This window comes from Eptesicus fuscus, chromosome 4, assembly GCF_027574615.1.
Source record: "Eptesicus fuscus isolate TK198812 chromosome 4, DD_ASM_mEF_20220401, whole genome shotgun sequence".
Taxonomy (NCBI): domain Eukaryota; kingdom Metazoa; phylum Chordata; class Mammalia; order Chiroptera; family Vespertilionidae; genus Eptesicus; species Eptesicus fuscus.
Window position 1 is genome coordinate 66,358,874 of NC_072476.1, and position 16,097 is coordinate 66,374,970.

The following is a 16,097-nucleotide window of genomic DNA, read 5'->3' on the forward strand; positions in this document are numbered from 1 at the left end:
AAATACCTCATCTTATCTACATAAACAAACAAACAAAGAACACAGAAAGCCCAGGCAGTGTTGCTCAATGGTTGAGCATCGACTTATGAACCAGGAGATCACTGTTCAATTCCTGATCAGGGCACATGCCTGGGTTGTAGGCTCAGTCCACAGAAGGGGGCATGCAGGAAGCAGCCAACCAATGATTCTCTCTCATCATTGATGTTTCTATCTCTCCTTCTGGCTTCCTCTCAGAAAGCAATACAAATATATTAAAAACAACAACAACAAAAAGCCACACAGAAACCAATGAACAGGAAAAGCCATAAATTCAAAAAAAAAATATATTTTAGGGAATATTTTACTAGCATGTAAATGTAACAAGAACAAAAACACATAAAACTACACAAATATAAATAATTTTTAGCATTGATCATATACTGCCATGAAATAAAAGCCAAATTTAAAAATTTAAGCTTCATTACCATATATTCAAATAAAAATAGCTTTCCTATGCGTCTGATGTATTAGGTTTAGTGTAATTAAAAAAAAATAACCTCCTCTATCCTGGATTGTTAATTTTTTTTTCAAATTAATACTCCCCTCCCCACCCCCTTAAAGTAAAAGCCTTTATGTTTTAGCAAAGTTGCTGAGTTATTTTCCAGATGAGGATGATTTCATCTGTCAGTTTCTAGTGCAGTTATGTGGGAGTTATCTCAATTTCTACCCCTCTCTGATCAATATAAGTAATCCTTGATTAATTTCAGCTGCAATAAAAATTAAGTTCACAAGAAATTCTAGTCAGGGTTGAAAGCTGGCACCAAAGCATGTTCATTGTTGGTCTTAGCTCCATATCCAAGGTTTTAGAGCAATGCTATTATACTTATTTTATTCATTCATTCATTTATTCATTTGGTAATATATCTTCGATAGCTAATCTGTGACTTGTTCAGTAGTCCCTGATCTAGGTATTACATGCACAATGATGACTAGAAACTCTCAACGTGGTTACATTCTATGAGGAGGAGACAGAAAACAAGTTAGAATGTGCTAGTTAACAAACAAGATAGTTCAAACTGAAATTTTAATAAATGTTGTAATCAGGATAATCTGAAAGAACGGAACTGGGAAAAGTGGTTTCTGCTCTCATTGCAATTCACCTTGAAGAGTTAAGTCTTGAGTGAGATAAGGAATGGTAAGGAGTGAAAAACTGAAAGAAAGGTATTACTGGCAGAAGGAAAGCAAATGTCAAGGTCTAAAGCAGGGTAAACAAAAAAGACAAAAATAGTAACATTTTTGAAAAACACAATTAAGCCTTATCTCTTGAAATGTCCCTGTGACATAAAGAATAACTGGGATGAACTGATGTAGGATCTTTTAACTGATTGCTCAAAGTCTGAATGTTATTCTACTAGTAAATGCAAGGAGAAACAACTGAAGGGATTTAAATATGGTAGAAATATGACCTCAATTATGTTTTCAAATATTCACTGTCTGATGTGTGAGAAATAGTTTGTGACGGTCAAGGAGGAGATTGGAGTAATTATTACAAAGGTCTTAGCATTTTGTTCCTGTAAAGGGAGATGACTGCTTGCACCATGGGACTGGAGGTGGAGATGGAGGAAATTCTTCAGATGGCATAGAACTTACTTAACTTTACTGTCAACTTAATTATTACATATGTTACTTAAGGTCTTGTGGGAGATCGCAGATTTGGGTCATTGATTTTTTAGATGTTATTTAAAACCATGGGGATAATTAAAAGAATTGCTCTTAATGACAGAAGATTGTGACAATGCACTTTAAAAGCCTCTGAAGTATATAAAACAAGGCTTAGTTTTATGAGGACGTTCAAATGGACCAAGATCGCTTAACAAGCCCTAACTGGTTGGGCTCAGTGGATAGAGCTTCGGTCCTCGGACTGAAGGGTCCCAAGGTTCGATTCCGGTCAAGGGCATGTACCTTGGTTGCAGGCACATCCCCAGTAGGGGGTGTGCAGGAGGCAGCTGATGGATGTTTCTCTCTCATCGATGTTTCTAACTCTCTATCCCTCTCCCTTCCTCTCTGTAAAAAATCAATAAAATATATATTTTTAAAAAAGATCGCTTAACAGCTCATATTAGTACCTATGACAGAGGGCTGGGAGAATATAATATATAATTTGACTATATATATACCTGTACCACAAAGTAGTAAATTATTTTTCTTATTATTGAAATTGTATTTGAAGATATTAGGCTTTTGGTGAAAGCATACTATTTTAGTGGCTTCATGTTAAAAAACAACATATCCTAAGTATGTGTAACAAAACCTAAGATAATATTAGAAGTAAGGTATTTCCATAATTATATTTAGAAATTTCCTATACAAGTTTTTGCTGCCATGTGACATCACTGTAGCTGATTAACTTGTTTCCCATGGAGTACAGGTAGGCAGTTCTACCATAGCTATAATGTATACTGTAATTGAACAATTAAATAAATGGATGATGGTTAAAAGTAAGCTTCTGTTGAATTAGAGTTTACATGTGAACACAAAGAGTGATGGTTTTCTCCCAGTTGTGTTGGCAGAGATGTCTTATCTTACAGCTCTCCTAGCTGCTCAGGTGAGGGCTACTTTTGGTCTAACGTATGGTCCCTTTAATTGCTCAGGTCAGAGATACCCCTGACCTTGGTTTATGGCTGTTTTAATTGTTCAGGCCAGAAATGATTCCATCTGCCTGTGGCATTTCTCTAATCTCTGTACAAGTAAGATAAGCATCTTCAAGTCCCCATCTATATACTAGTATTCCTCTCCCATGGACCCTCCTCATTCCCAAACCTTCCTAATTAAGCTAGCTAGCTAGCCCTTTCAAAAGCAGGAAATACATGAGCAACAAAATAAGCAATGTAGTATTGGATTATAACCCTAAGTATAAGATAAATAACCATAAGTCTATAATGATATGAACAAATGTATATATTATTTGTAAATAATTTTACAAATGAATTAAGTGGACATTTAGAAGTTATGGCCAAATAATAAACTATAAAAAAAGATTGTGTATGTTTTCAAGGATTTTAAGTGATTCTCTAATTTTTCTGGGATTAAGACATTTTACCTCTGATGATTATATTCCTTTAATACTCAGACTAGCTCTGCCTCAAGTGATGATTAGTTGAATAGATTCTCGAATAGTAGGGAATTCCAACTGTGTTAATGCTATAAATTTACTATATCCAGTGGAGAGATTGTTGGTTAAACATTTGAAAGGATTATGCATCACTAAAAATAAATGACTAACCTAGTATCATATTTGTCCCTGTATTGCTAACTGATTATACAAAACTTCTTTTCTGAAAAAGCTGAGAAACTGTCATTCATATTAAATTAAAATGTAATGTTAGAATCCAAGAAAATTGAATTGGCTGATACATAACATCTTGAATGTCTCCTGAAGTGTTATGAGTAATTATAATAAGAGAATTCTCAGGCACATGACAACTTCTTGTAAAATTAGGAATGATTAAGTTTGTTTTGTTATGTGAGAAGATAAAATTGACATTGCTTTCATTATGACAAGGTAGAGATGCTCTCCTTAACATTATTTAAAAATAGATTTTATTTCTCATGATAAGAAGAAAATAAAAAGAATGTAAGAAAACTTTATTTAGATTTAAACAAGGAAGGAAAATTTCTGTTTTAGTATATTTGATCCTATGTAGCATTTTTAATTTAAAAAATTTCCTGTAACCCCATATCAGAAGTTCTGATGTAGAGAATACCATTTGGAATTTTTTTTTTTTTATTTTGCTCTTTTGGTTTATTCGTCATGATAAATATGTTGGAATAAATTGGTTAATGTTGAAATAAATATTTGCCTGGCTCAAGTAAAGACTAATTTTGACTATTTTGCTATTTGTGTTTAATATATCATGTCATTTTGCCTCTCATTTTCTCTGTTACATTTAATTTGTTTAGTTATTTGTTTACAGTGTTTTGTTTTGACTCTCATCTAAAGCCTTTTAAATCATGTAGAAATAAAAGTGGAGTTGCAAAGTAAAAACATGTGATAGTGACTTTTATATTTGCCTATGTAATCACCTTTCCCAGAATAAAGATATCTGTTTAGTGTCCTTTCATTCCAAATTGAAGTACTTTTAAAAATTATTTTAGCATTTCCTACAGGTCCACTAGTAACAAACTCCACTTTTATTTACCTGGGAATGTCTTAAATATTCCTTAGACTCTGTTCACTTCATTCTTGTTTTCCTTTGCAACTCAAACATATTGATTTCAATTGTGCTGTCTTTGTGTTCACTGATTCATTCTTTTACCTGTTCATATCTTCTGTTGACCCCCTATAATAAATATTCCTTTCAGATATTTTATACTTCTTGCCAGCACTGACTCTAGAGATCAGGCACAGGCATAGCTTACAGTGCTCTCAGGTGTTTTGGGGGCAAATGCATTCTGGGAATGCACATGGTTTTCTCAATTCTCCAGTATACCTGAGCACTTTGAATGGCATAATTTCTCTTTTCTGGGAAAAAAATTATCTTTCCAAGTTTTCCTATTATATTTGGATAGTCTACTTTATATTTCAACTGTTATATTTTGCCCCTGGTGCCTAGAGGTATATATTTTTTTAATTTATTTACCTATATTGTTTCCGAACAATGCCCACCACTATTCTGCCCTTAGGTGAAAAAGGAGATGAGCACCTGGCATCAGTTCTTCAAGTAGCCCCAAGATAACATAAAGTTACACAATAATTTATGAATAGGGTCTGCTCTGCTCCCACTGGTTTCTGTCTTCATGATCACCACCAAGTCTGGAGAGTAGTGGGGCAAAGACATTAGTGCCTCAAAGCTTTCCTACCATTTTTATGTTGCCTTTTTCTTGTTCAGTATTTGCTTGGTTGCTTATCTCTCTGACCATTTTCCAGACTACTGAAAATTGGTTATGATGCTTTCTGCTTGTTTTTCAATGTTTCTGTGGGGGTTGAGTGTTTGGAGCTTCTTGTCATTTTGGTAATGTCATTTCTGATTTCTTATTAAATTTTAATAACAACACCATGATATAAATAGCATCCCTATTTTAAACATCAGAAATTTTATCAACTTGGGTTGAATAAGTTAGTTAAGGCAACACTTTTAGTAATTTTTGAGAACAAGGAAAATAATAATATATTTCAAATATATTATTTCACATGAAAATTCAAAACTAATAAGAAAAAAGGTAAAACATTTGGGAAGTTATTAGAATTTGGGCTTGTGTTTCTGAAAAATAACGGGTTGAGTGAGAATTAGCAAATAGATCTCATCTATCCTAAACATCCTATGAAGATTTTACTAATCATCTCCAGGAAACTAACTTTTCTTGTGTTTACGATGATTACTCCAATGTGATACGTATTTTTTTTATTTTACTGTTGATTCAGCCTTTCTAATTATTTTTCTTTTATATTCTTGTTAGTTTGCTACTGGCATAAGTAAAAGGCTTCTTATTTTCTCTGATGACAGGAGAGAGGAGAGTAAAAACAAAACATTTTAATGCTCATGGGTATTACAAATCTCAACTACACAAAATTCCTCCAGCACAACCACAACAAAACGAAAAGAGCAAATATCAATTCACATTTGCTAATACCAAAAAAAAATTGTTATTATAATAACATTAACAATAAAAACCAATGGTTTTATATGTCACATAAATTAGAATTATTTATTATATGCATGATATCACTAAAGGGAAGTATGGCAGATAGTTAGCAAATAAAACTGTATTGTACTATGAACAATAAAAAAAATAAAAATCATTGTGTAAGTCACCACTTCTGTGACTGCTCAAAAGACTCTGTAATAAACCATAATTTATATAAATATATCAATTTCTATATGTGTTGGTTTCTATTCCATTTTTAACTATTTTACAATTTCTGTTTCAGAGAGATAAAAGAAAGAGAACACATACCTCAGAGTTACTTCACTTGTTAACAGAGATGACTTTTATAACAGATAAAAATGGTAACTAACATAGTATTAATATTTAGAAATAAACATCTTTCAATTCTTGTCAGTTATTATAAAATGGTTTTTCGTAATGCAGATATTTTAAGTACTGAGTGTCATTAAATTTTCTAATTATTAACCATTTCAAGAGTTAGTTTTATTATACTGTTTTACTGGCATATAAAGAAAGGTGCTGGATTTAATATATTCTAGCACTGGGTCAATTTTCAATTAGTTACTGGTACTAATTAGATAGGACACTTGATTTATTTCTGTTGCTTTATCTTTACCTATTCTCTTTTCCTTTCACTATACCTGCAGTCTAACAGAAAAAGTCAATATATTTTATCTACTACTTTTGTTTAAATTACCTTAAGAGATAGGATGTAAATTCGCTGTAACTAGCATCTCTCTATATTTCTAGCAAGACATTTGGCAATTAGTTCTAAAAGATAAAGATAAAACTGACTTCCAAATAAAATTTGTTATCCATTTCAGACAGCTTCCTTATTAATCAACATCTAAACTCTTTCTCTCTCAAGCTGCTGTTTTATTCTCAAGATCTGAGTCATTTAGTCCTTAAAGGAGAATGCAAAATTTTCTATATGAATTGATTTAAAAGGGTATTAGGGACTTAACTACCACTCCCACCTTCCTCCACTGACATACATAAATATTTAGCAAAAACAGGAAAAAACACATATTTACTTTCCCCCAATATTATCCACTTGTAGGCTACCTTGGCATGAGCTTCAGAAGTCCTTATTAAACTTTAATGGGAAGCTAAGCAGAATTATTATGACAAATATAAACTGTGGATTATGTCTGTGTATATAAGGAAAATAACTTCCTTTTTAAAATGGTTCATTGTGATGGAGCCATGATTCTTTAGGAAGTCATAAAGGCCAATGTTACACCAAGCTCAGTGGAAACATTTAGCTGGAGGCAACCTATTTGCACAGCAGGACTTAATCTTGGCATCTTTATTCGAATCCCTGAACCTGGCAAGTGGGCCTAGGAGAGCTGCCTGCAGAATCAGCCAATGATTGTCCACTGGACCATCCACCTGTATAAAAGCATAGCCAGTTTTACAATGGCTCAACTGCATTGCTCCTCTGTATAGATCAGGCATTTCCTTTAAAAAAAGCTTTTATACCTGACTGAAGAAAACAGACTATAGTGGCTTACTTGCAACTTACTTTCAGACCATCCACTCTATTATAGAGCATAATAAATTTAATGTTAATTATTTATCAACTACCCCACAGGTCTCTTCTGAGAATAACTTTTGAAGGTTTCCTCTATCTTTAGAAGGATGGGACTTTTTTCTATCCCTCTTCTTCCACTTCCTCCTTTAGAAAGGGTATGTTAGCATTCCACCACCTGTAGTTTCAGCTAATACCAGGCTTGTGTTAGCGTAAAAACATTCATACCTGTAAAGAATTTTTGTGAGTTTATTTGAGCCAAACTGTCAACAATTGCTGGGAAGCAGTATCTCAATGGATTGAGATAATGCTCCAGAGAATGGTGGTTTCTCATCTATTTTTATACATTGCAAAGGAGGGGACGTAGGTGGGTTACATGAAATCCATTGGTGCTAGATTAGAGAGGCGGGAGAAAGCAAAGTGCGGAAACCCCTGGGATTGGATAAAAAGTAAAATGATAGACACATACTTAGGTGGGTGCAGGGTAGTTAACAGTCAACAATTAACATGATAACAATAACAATGAAGGAATTTGTGGTATCTGTCCTGGCACCCAGGCACATTAGGTTGTGCCCCAAGGGGTCCAGAAAAAGGGAAGTTACAAGTTACCCAGACATTTCAAAGATAAGCTATCAGAGATGCAAAAAAGACAGACAGGCTCAGTTAAGGTAAAGGTTGACCTTGTCAGTGAAGATACTGGCCTAGGACATAACTACACACCATAACTGCTTTTAGTTAAAGTTTAATTTTAGACCATCCTTTGTGGTTACTTTAGGTCTCTGAGTTTGCAAGACTGCCATGCAGGCCTTCCCTGAGCTTGGCAGGTTAGCATGTGGTTCCTTCTGTCCACATTTGGAAAAGCAAAGCAAAATGTCAGAGGTTCTGTAATCATGAAATGGTTATTGTTTAATGAAGGATGGACACTCCAGGATTTTCAAGAGCAAATGTGTTAATTCTCTCACTCCAGAGTTACATAAGAAAGCCTCTCTTTTATCCCATATTGTTTTTCTTCCTCTTTAAGACTACAGGGTTTATATACAGGAAAAGCTATATCTTACCTCACTCCCACATCCCTATGACTATATACACATAGCTGAGAATATAATGTAAACCAATGCCTGAAAGCTAGAACAAGAAACTAAAAGGATGATTCACAATCATAAATGCAATGTTAAATGGTGGAGATGAAGGTGAATCTTAAGGGAAGAGTTAGAGATGGAAGAAGTTTAGGAGACATCTTACGATCTCATTGCTCATGAAGTTGTGCATTTGTGATTTCTCAACCAATAATTTAATTCAAGCTCAGTGTTATTTAAAACATCTTTTTGGAAATCTCCAGCACCTTAGTTGTGATCTCATGAAAGCTTCAATAACGATTCCTCTTTTAACTCAGCTCATTAAATGAGTATTTTTAAACTTGCAACTTTCTATAGTGCATCCGTTGTGGAAATAACTCCAGTTAAGATTTTACTTTAGGACCTATACTTCTGAATGGTTGACTTGATTTACCAATGGAAACATTAAGGGTACCTGTTGCTGCCTAGAAGAAAAGATCTGTCACTCACTAGAATCCTTGGACTTCAATTACACCTTCATTAATGACTTTGCTACCTGACCATCTTCAGAGTCTTCAGCGCGTGTGCTAACACCACTGAGAGCCCTTTGCCTTCAAGTGGGGGATTATGCCTTAGACCCAGGCCTAAAGCTGCCAGCCCCGCCCCATTATCACGCAGCAACACCATTCTGATTCCTTGGCCTGTTTGGGGGGCTGTGGAGTCGAGGTCAGACTCTCGATTCAAATAATTACAGGCTGTTGTTGTTCCTTGTGATTAAACCCGTATTTATTCTGTTCCTCAGTGTCCATTCCTCTCCCTCTCCTCACCCCCTCCTTTCTTTTTTGCAACTCCATCGGGGAAGCCCTAGGACCAGACAGGGGTGCAGTCCAAGTGTGTGGAGTGTGGGATTTCCAGAGAAGTGAATCGGGGTGCAGTCGGAGCCCGCAAGGTGCGGTCTGTGGCTTCGGGTGGGTATGGGTGGGGGGAGGAAGGGTGGGTCAGGAGGATAGGCTAGGAAGCCCTGAGCATCTGGAGAGCTTACAAAACAGTGGAATCCGGTCTCCGAAGCCACTGCTGAAGCCATGCCCACCTGTGCGGGAGGAGGCCGGGTCTCTGATTTCGCGGGATCTTGGCTGGATCTCACCGCTTCCCTGGGAGGCCGGGGAATGCTGGGAGGAGAAACACCGGGTGCCCTGGTTGCAGGTGGCTCCTGGTCCCAGACTTGTCCTAGTGTTTTCTGTCTCTCTCACCTTTCAAACAAGCCCCAATTATTGAAGAGGCCTCGCCACCCCTCCTCCCCCACTCAGCGTCCTAAAGCCGAGTGGGGGTACCTCTCCCAGGGCCTGGCCAGGTAAGGAGCGGGCGAAGGGCTCGGACCCAAAGGTGGTGCCGGGCGGGCAAGATATAAAAATGATTCCCCTCAGATACTAGCTTCTCAATGAATGTGTGTGGGTTGAGTGGGTACATAAATGGATGTTACGTTATTATTTACTCTTCCACTGAAAATGTCTTGTGTTAATTTAAACAACATATTTCAGCTTTATCAAAGTTGAGAGGTCTTAGATGTAATTAATACAGGATTGGAGCACAGCCGTTTTGGAAACAGTGAGAGAAGTGAAAATTGCTCCAATTTATTTAAAGAGAAGAAATTTATTTATCTTGATAAGACTTCTTTGTATCTTTCATTTTGTTCTTGCAATAACTGATTGCTATTATTCCCATGTTAGCTTCAGGGGGGAAAAGGGTATCAATACATCAAACTGTGTTAGATGATATGGATTGAGTGATAAAACTCAATTTCCTTTTGCTCATTATTTATCCCCTTTCAAGTGTATATTTATTATACAGAAAAATAGTTAATGGAAATAAAGACCCTTCTAAAATTGAATTTTTTAAATATATACTTTATTGATTTTTTACAGAGAGGAAGGGAGAAGGATAGAGAGTTGGAAACATCTATGAGAGAGAAACATCGATGAGCTGCCTCCTGCACACCCCCTACTGGGGATGTGCTTGCAACCAAGGTACATGCCCTTGACCAGAATCGAACCTGGGACCCTTCAGTCCACAGGCCGACGCTCTATCCACTGAGCCAAACCAGTTAGGGCTAAAATTGAAATTTTTAAATGGAGTTTTAACTCTTAAGTTTTATATCTCAAACAGATGTGCATCATGAGAACCTGCAGACACGGTGCTTAGGAAGAGACTTCTACTCATGGTGAGTGGTGATTTATTTGTTTAAAGCACAGAACCTGAATCCAAACATTAATGTTGCATTTCTTTAAAGAGTGGAATACAGTATATACCTGGTATAATATTGATCTTATCTATCTACTTATACATGATTATTTAATGCATCATTTGTTTATCTTCTTTCTCCAACTAAGTTATTGTGCATTCCAACTAATTAGGGTATAGAATAACATCTGATGAAGTGATCAAGTACAGCTTATGGAGAATATGAGAATGAAGCCAGTCCTTGAAGGGGAAGGTTTTAGATAGGCAAGGAAGGAGTTACTTAGAATTTCAGGCAGAAAATAACAGTGTATGCCAATGGGCAGAGTTTTATATGAAAATCAGCTGAGCTTTTTTTCTGTATTTTCATTTCATTCATTTACACACCTATCATTTCAGCAAGCATTCATAGAGTGCATATTATGTTCCAGGCACAATGCTAAGCCTTTGTGATTCAGAATAAAATAATGCACAGTTATCTACAGCTGTCTCCAAACAATTCCATTGTAGTCATGACATATGTATAACAGATTTAATATACACCTGTGATATGTATTAAATCCTCACAATCTATTGGAGCTCACCCATAAAGCAGGCTATTGTTGAGCAGATGCTGTAAACAAATGATATAAAGCTAAGTGAGGAAGCACTGACAACTCTTGTGACTTACTGAGCCATTTAAAATGAGCAATGAGCCAAAGCAGGAGTCCTACAGAGAAAGAATCAATAATGAATGCATTATCATGCATATTTCCCTAAGACAAGGGTAATAATCATGTGGCATTCACTTCTGTTACTAAATAATATTAAGGAGCCTTCCCTCCCCCTCCCATGGACTCTAGCATACCTATTTCTGGTAAAATAAATAAAGAAAAATAGAGAGATCTTGATTGTTGTTAACACCATAACTTTGTTAGACTTTAGCTGCCAGTACATTTTTCAGAATCCATCGGCTCATTTAAACCTTCAGTGGGAAAATGGCAATTGAGCATGAGTTTTACATTAAAGCAATACTACGCTGACAAGAAGCAATGTGGCATTTCACCATTTGATCAACTGTGCTGTAGCCTGGTAAACTTACAAAGGATAAACAAATTCCTTGTCTTCTCTCCCATCTTACTTTCCAATCCCAAATTGAACACAAACCTTATTTTTGTTATATTATTAAAAGGATTATTTTCATATTTTAAAAAATTACATCATTTTAGAAAATAAGACATTTTAATCCTACTGTTTTATCCATGATATTTATTATGCACTATTGTCCTTTTCTAGTATTTTCTTAATATATTATAAGCTGGTGGAGAAGTTACATATGTTCAAGAAATGGTGGTTATATAAAATTCAACTGCATTCATCAGGAGAAAATAAAGGATAAAGAAAACAACAGTGCAGGTTATTCTGGCCACCTTTTTACTCACAGGGTTTACCCCCTGGGTGGAAAGGAAAAACAATTCTGCTATTTTCACAGCCAGTTTAAGTTGCCTCATGCCTTTCATTGATTGAATGTCAAATCCAAACAGACGTGCATGCTAGTGATTAAAGATATGTATTAATGTATTTTTAAATTTACTTTTATTAAATCTATTGGGGTGACAGTGGTTAGTAAAATTATACAGGTTTCAAGTGTACAATTATATAGACATCATTTGTATATTGCATTGTGTGCCCACCTCCCAAAGTCAAATCTCCATATGGCTCTTAGAGTTTTGTAGGCATCTCTTACAATTGCATAATTCCATGATTTCAGGATTACAAAAGTGAGGAAGCATTGGAAAGCTTTGGAAATATTATAAAATGCTTACATTTTTGTTTCCAGATTCATACAGCCTAGACTGCATTTTAGATGGAGTTAGGCTGAAAGTATAAATAGGAGCCAAAATCAAGAAATCCCAAGTCATGCAAAGTATGCATGGTTTTGTATATAAAAACAACTTTCATAGTTTTAGTGTATGCTGAAATTTAAGAATCACAATCTAGGAAATACATATTTCAAAGCCTATCAACACAGGTCTGAAATTTTGAACCATTTGCCTTTAATATAACATTTATTAAATCCCCCATAGTTACTCAGGCCTCGATAGAGAATTATTACTTGGCATACAGGGTTCAAGTCATTGTTTTTAATATTATCTTTATTACCTTAACATATATTAATAGAATTTGATTTTATTGGGGTAAGCAGAAATGCATCTTATTGGGGCAGGAGGGGGGATAATTTCTAATATTACCAAAAGAAGATTAAAATATTTATAACTTGACTTCACGGTATCTCCTGATTTAGCTGATGATAAGACAATAAATAGAGACCTTATTTTACTTGACAACTTCACTTCCTGAAGATGGAACTCACCACAATGCATTTCTCACCACCCAGCTTCACACATTCATATAAACCTCTCTTCAGCATTGATAGGCATTCAAATAAAATTTAAAAGAATAAACTGTTCTCTTATCACATATGGCAACCAGCATCTCTGAGGACCTGTAAACCAATGCATTCTCTACTAACTTGGCACCTGATTATTGTAGACTCCAAAAATAAATGTAATTCTTTCCTGTTGGCCATTGATTTTATTTGATCCAGGCAATTTTCTATCCTTCTGTCTTGGGGCATACTCTTCAATATGCCTTCAAACTCTGGACAATATAGGAGATAAGTCAAATTACCTTTTACACCTCATTAGCTTTAACAAATACATAGCTGGCACTTACACAAATACCATCTTACCTGCTGTTCTGTTCCTCATGATATTGCTTTCCTGCTGTTTTTACAGGTGGTATTTAGGCAGTGCTATTCTGAGATACATCATTGTTACTACATCATTGTCACAGATTTGCAGACACAAATCTGGGAACAAAAGTTAACTTGGAAAAAATTACAATCACAGTATCAAAAGCTCCCACAGCACCATTTGGAAACTATTTCTTTAAGACAATCAACACCTGCAAAAGTCAATGGAAATAAATCACTATTGTCTTCTTTCTTCTCATAATTATTGTCTTCCTCTTAAACAGTCTCGTGTCACGTTGGACATATTTGTTAATGCACTGTACTGAAGTTCTCTTTTTTTCCTTCATAAGATTAGAGTATGCTGGTATCAGTAATAAAATAGGCAATTCTTTACTCCACCTTCACGTATCATTTTGATATAGCTTCTTGGACTTCTGCTACTTCTTAGTATTAACCTGTAATGGTTATTAGTAGTTGAAAACAGATTTTAAGGTATCACTTTTTGGGGTTACAATGAAAATGGGAAACAAGGAATTTAATTTTAATAAAGATGATAATCAAAATCAAATTTTAAATGTAGGCCAACCCTTTCTAAAACAAATAACCAACAAAATAAATAAAATAAACTTCCTTATTTTTTCTTTGAACAATTAAATAATTCATTTATTAAGTAAATAATTATTCCTATCATGTTTCAGGCTCTGGGGATACAGTATCTTATAAGTTAAATGGGATCCATACTATATGAAACTTACTTTTTGAAACAATGGAAGTGGGATTTGTGAAGTTTGTTCAAGGTTCCATTGTTAAGGAAAGGGCAGTAGAAACACAAGCTCTGTCACAGACACCTAGATTTTATCATCCTGGTCTTGCTAGTAAGACAGCCATCATTTCCATAGTTAACTTCAGAGTTGGACTTAAGCCTCTCTATGGCCAGTAATCTGACACAAAAATAGAGAAGGGTCTTCAAGGAGGCTGAAGCTCCAAAGAACAGCCCTTTGCACTATATTCCATCTCCTATCCTTTTTCTTTCTTCTCCTAAAACCTTTCCTCTGGGACTCTGTCATTAGAACATGGGGAGAATTTTCTGGGGAAATATTACATAGCCAGCAGCATCGCACACATGAAAGAGGGACTCTGGACAGAGATCATGAAACCAAATTTAGCTTAAAACTTAGCTTCCCCAGTGTGCGAAATTCTTTAGTGCATTCTGCAGTTATTAGAAATTTAGATTATATTCTTTGCATTTCACATGATTTCTCAGCTTTTCTTTTGTAACACAGGCTAAATGTGACACTAGTCACTGGCCCTTATCAGGGAAACATACCCATTTCTTCTTTGTTTTTAAATGCTTCCTTGGCAATGGAATACGAAACAAAAAGGGATGAGTGAAAATTGCTGCAAACTTGCCCTGGCTAAATTGGCCTAAAGAAATTTTAACATTAAAACTATTGGAGTTGAATAACCATATTAAAAATTCCAGAGTCTTTATTTCCAGTGTTCCCAGTCAAGTCTGGGTGAAGTTAAGTTCTAATTTGAAAAGAAAATAAATCAAACAAACAAAAAACAGTGATGCCAATGCTAGTTAATGGATACCATTCCATTGCAACAAAAGAGATTTTTTAGCTTGAAATCAATTCTTTGTCTTTGAGTGGAGAAAAAACAAAACCCAAAAAATGTTACTCTTGCTCTTCTGCTAGTTAAGATTTTCAGCATAGTCAATGTAAAACTCTGCCCCCACCCTCCACACCATTATCGCCAAAAAAATAAAATAAAAATAAATCAAGCAAATATCTTTTTCCTTTCTGGAATGAAGGAGAATGCCATTTTTCAGTGTCTATGAGTTGCTTCTTCCAGAGAGTAATCAATTATTGATTGTGTGAGATTTCATAAATAAAGTCAAATGTAAGCAGATGATTAATCATTCATTCTGGTTCACCTTGAGAGAACAATACAATGATAACAAAAGCAAAACATTGACTATGTTTCCTGTTCGTTCTATGCAAGTTCGGAAGGTTCAGCTCTATGTAGTTCATAAGGATTCTTGCACCTTCAGCTAAGACATTTGGTGAGGAAAATCACGCAGACAGGGAAAAATGACATTTTGAGAGTGTTAGATCCACGCTGATAGGAGCCAGGCCAAGAGACGTTGTGAGAGTTTAAGAAATTTTATTAGATTCTCACAGTGGGCTGATACTAGTATATTGGTGTCAGCAAGCAAGAGAAGGTAGGGTGGGATATTTATGTCTCCTGTGCAGGTCAGGGTGACCTGTCGGACCGGGTATAGGCAGGACTGGAAACTGGGTGTAGGTAGTTTACTGGAAGCTGGAAGCCATTAGTCATGTCTTGCAAAACCTGAAATGAGAATAATAGGGAGGGCGAGAGTCCCAAGCAGGACGTAATGGAAAAGTACAGAGCACGCAGGGGAATGGTAGAGAATATGCCTAACAGAGAGTACCTACTATGTAACAGTAACTTTACATAGTTATATGGGTTTCTGTGCTAAACATTAATAACTTCTTCCCTTTTTTTTTTTTTTTTTAAATAAAGGCTTAGCAGTCTGGTTCTGTTAGTGATTGAATTATGTGCTTATTTGCAATGTGACCTTAGACAAGTCTTTTAACCTCCAATTTCGTTTTCTCATCTCCAAACTGGGGATAATAAAAGATATCCTATATAATAAAAGCCTAATATGCTAAGTGGTCCACCAGTTTGCCATTCAACCAACCAAAGCATAATATGCTAATGATATGCTAAGGTTGCTCAACCACTCGCGATGACATCCACTGACCACATATACAAATATATTTGGGGTTTCTTTGACTGTTGTATATTTTTTGATAGTGTCATATTTTTTTTCAATTTACTTATGTTCATTCAAGAATTTAGTAAGATT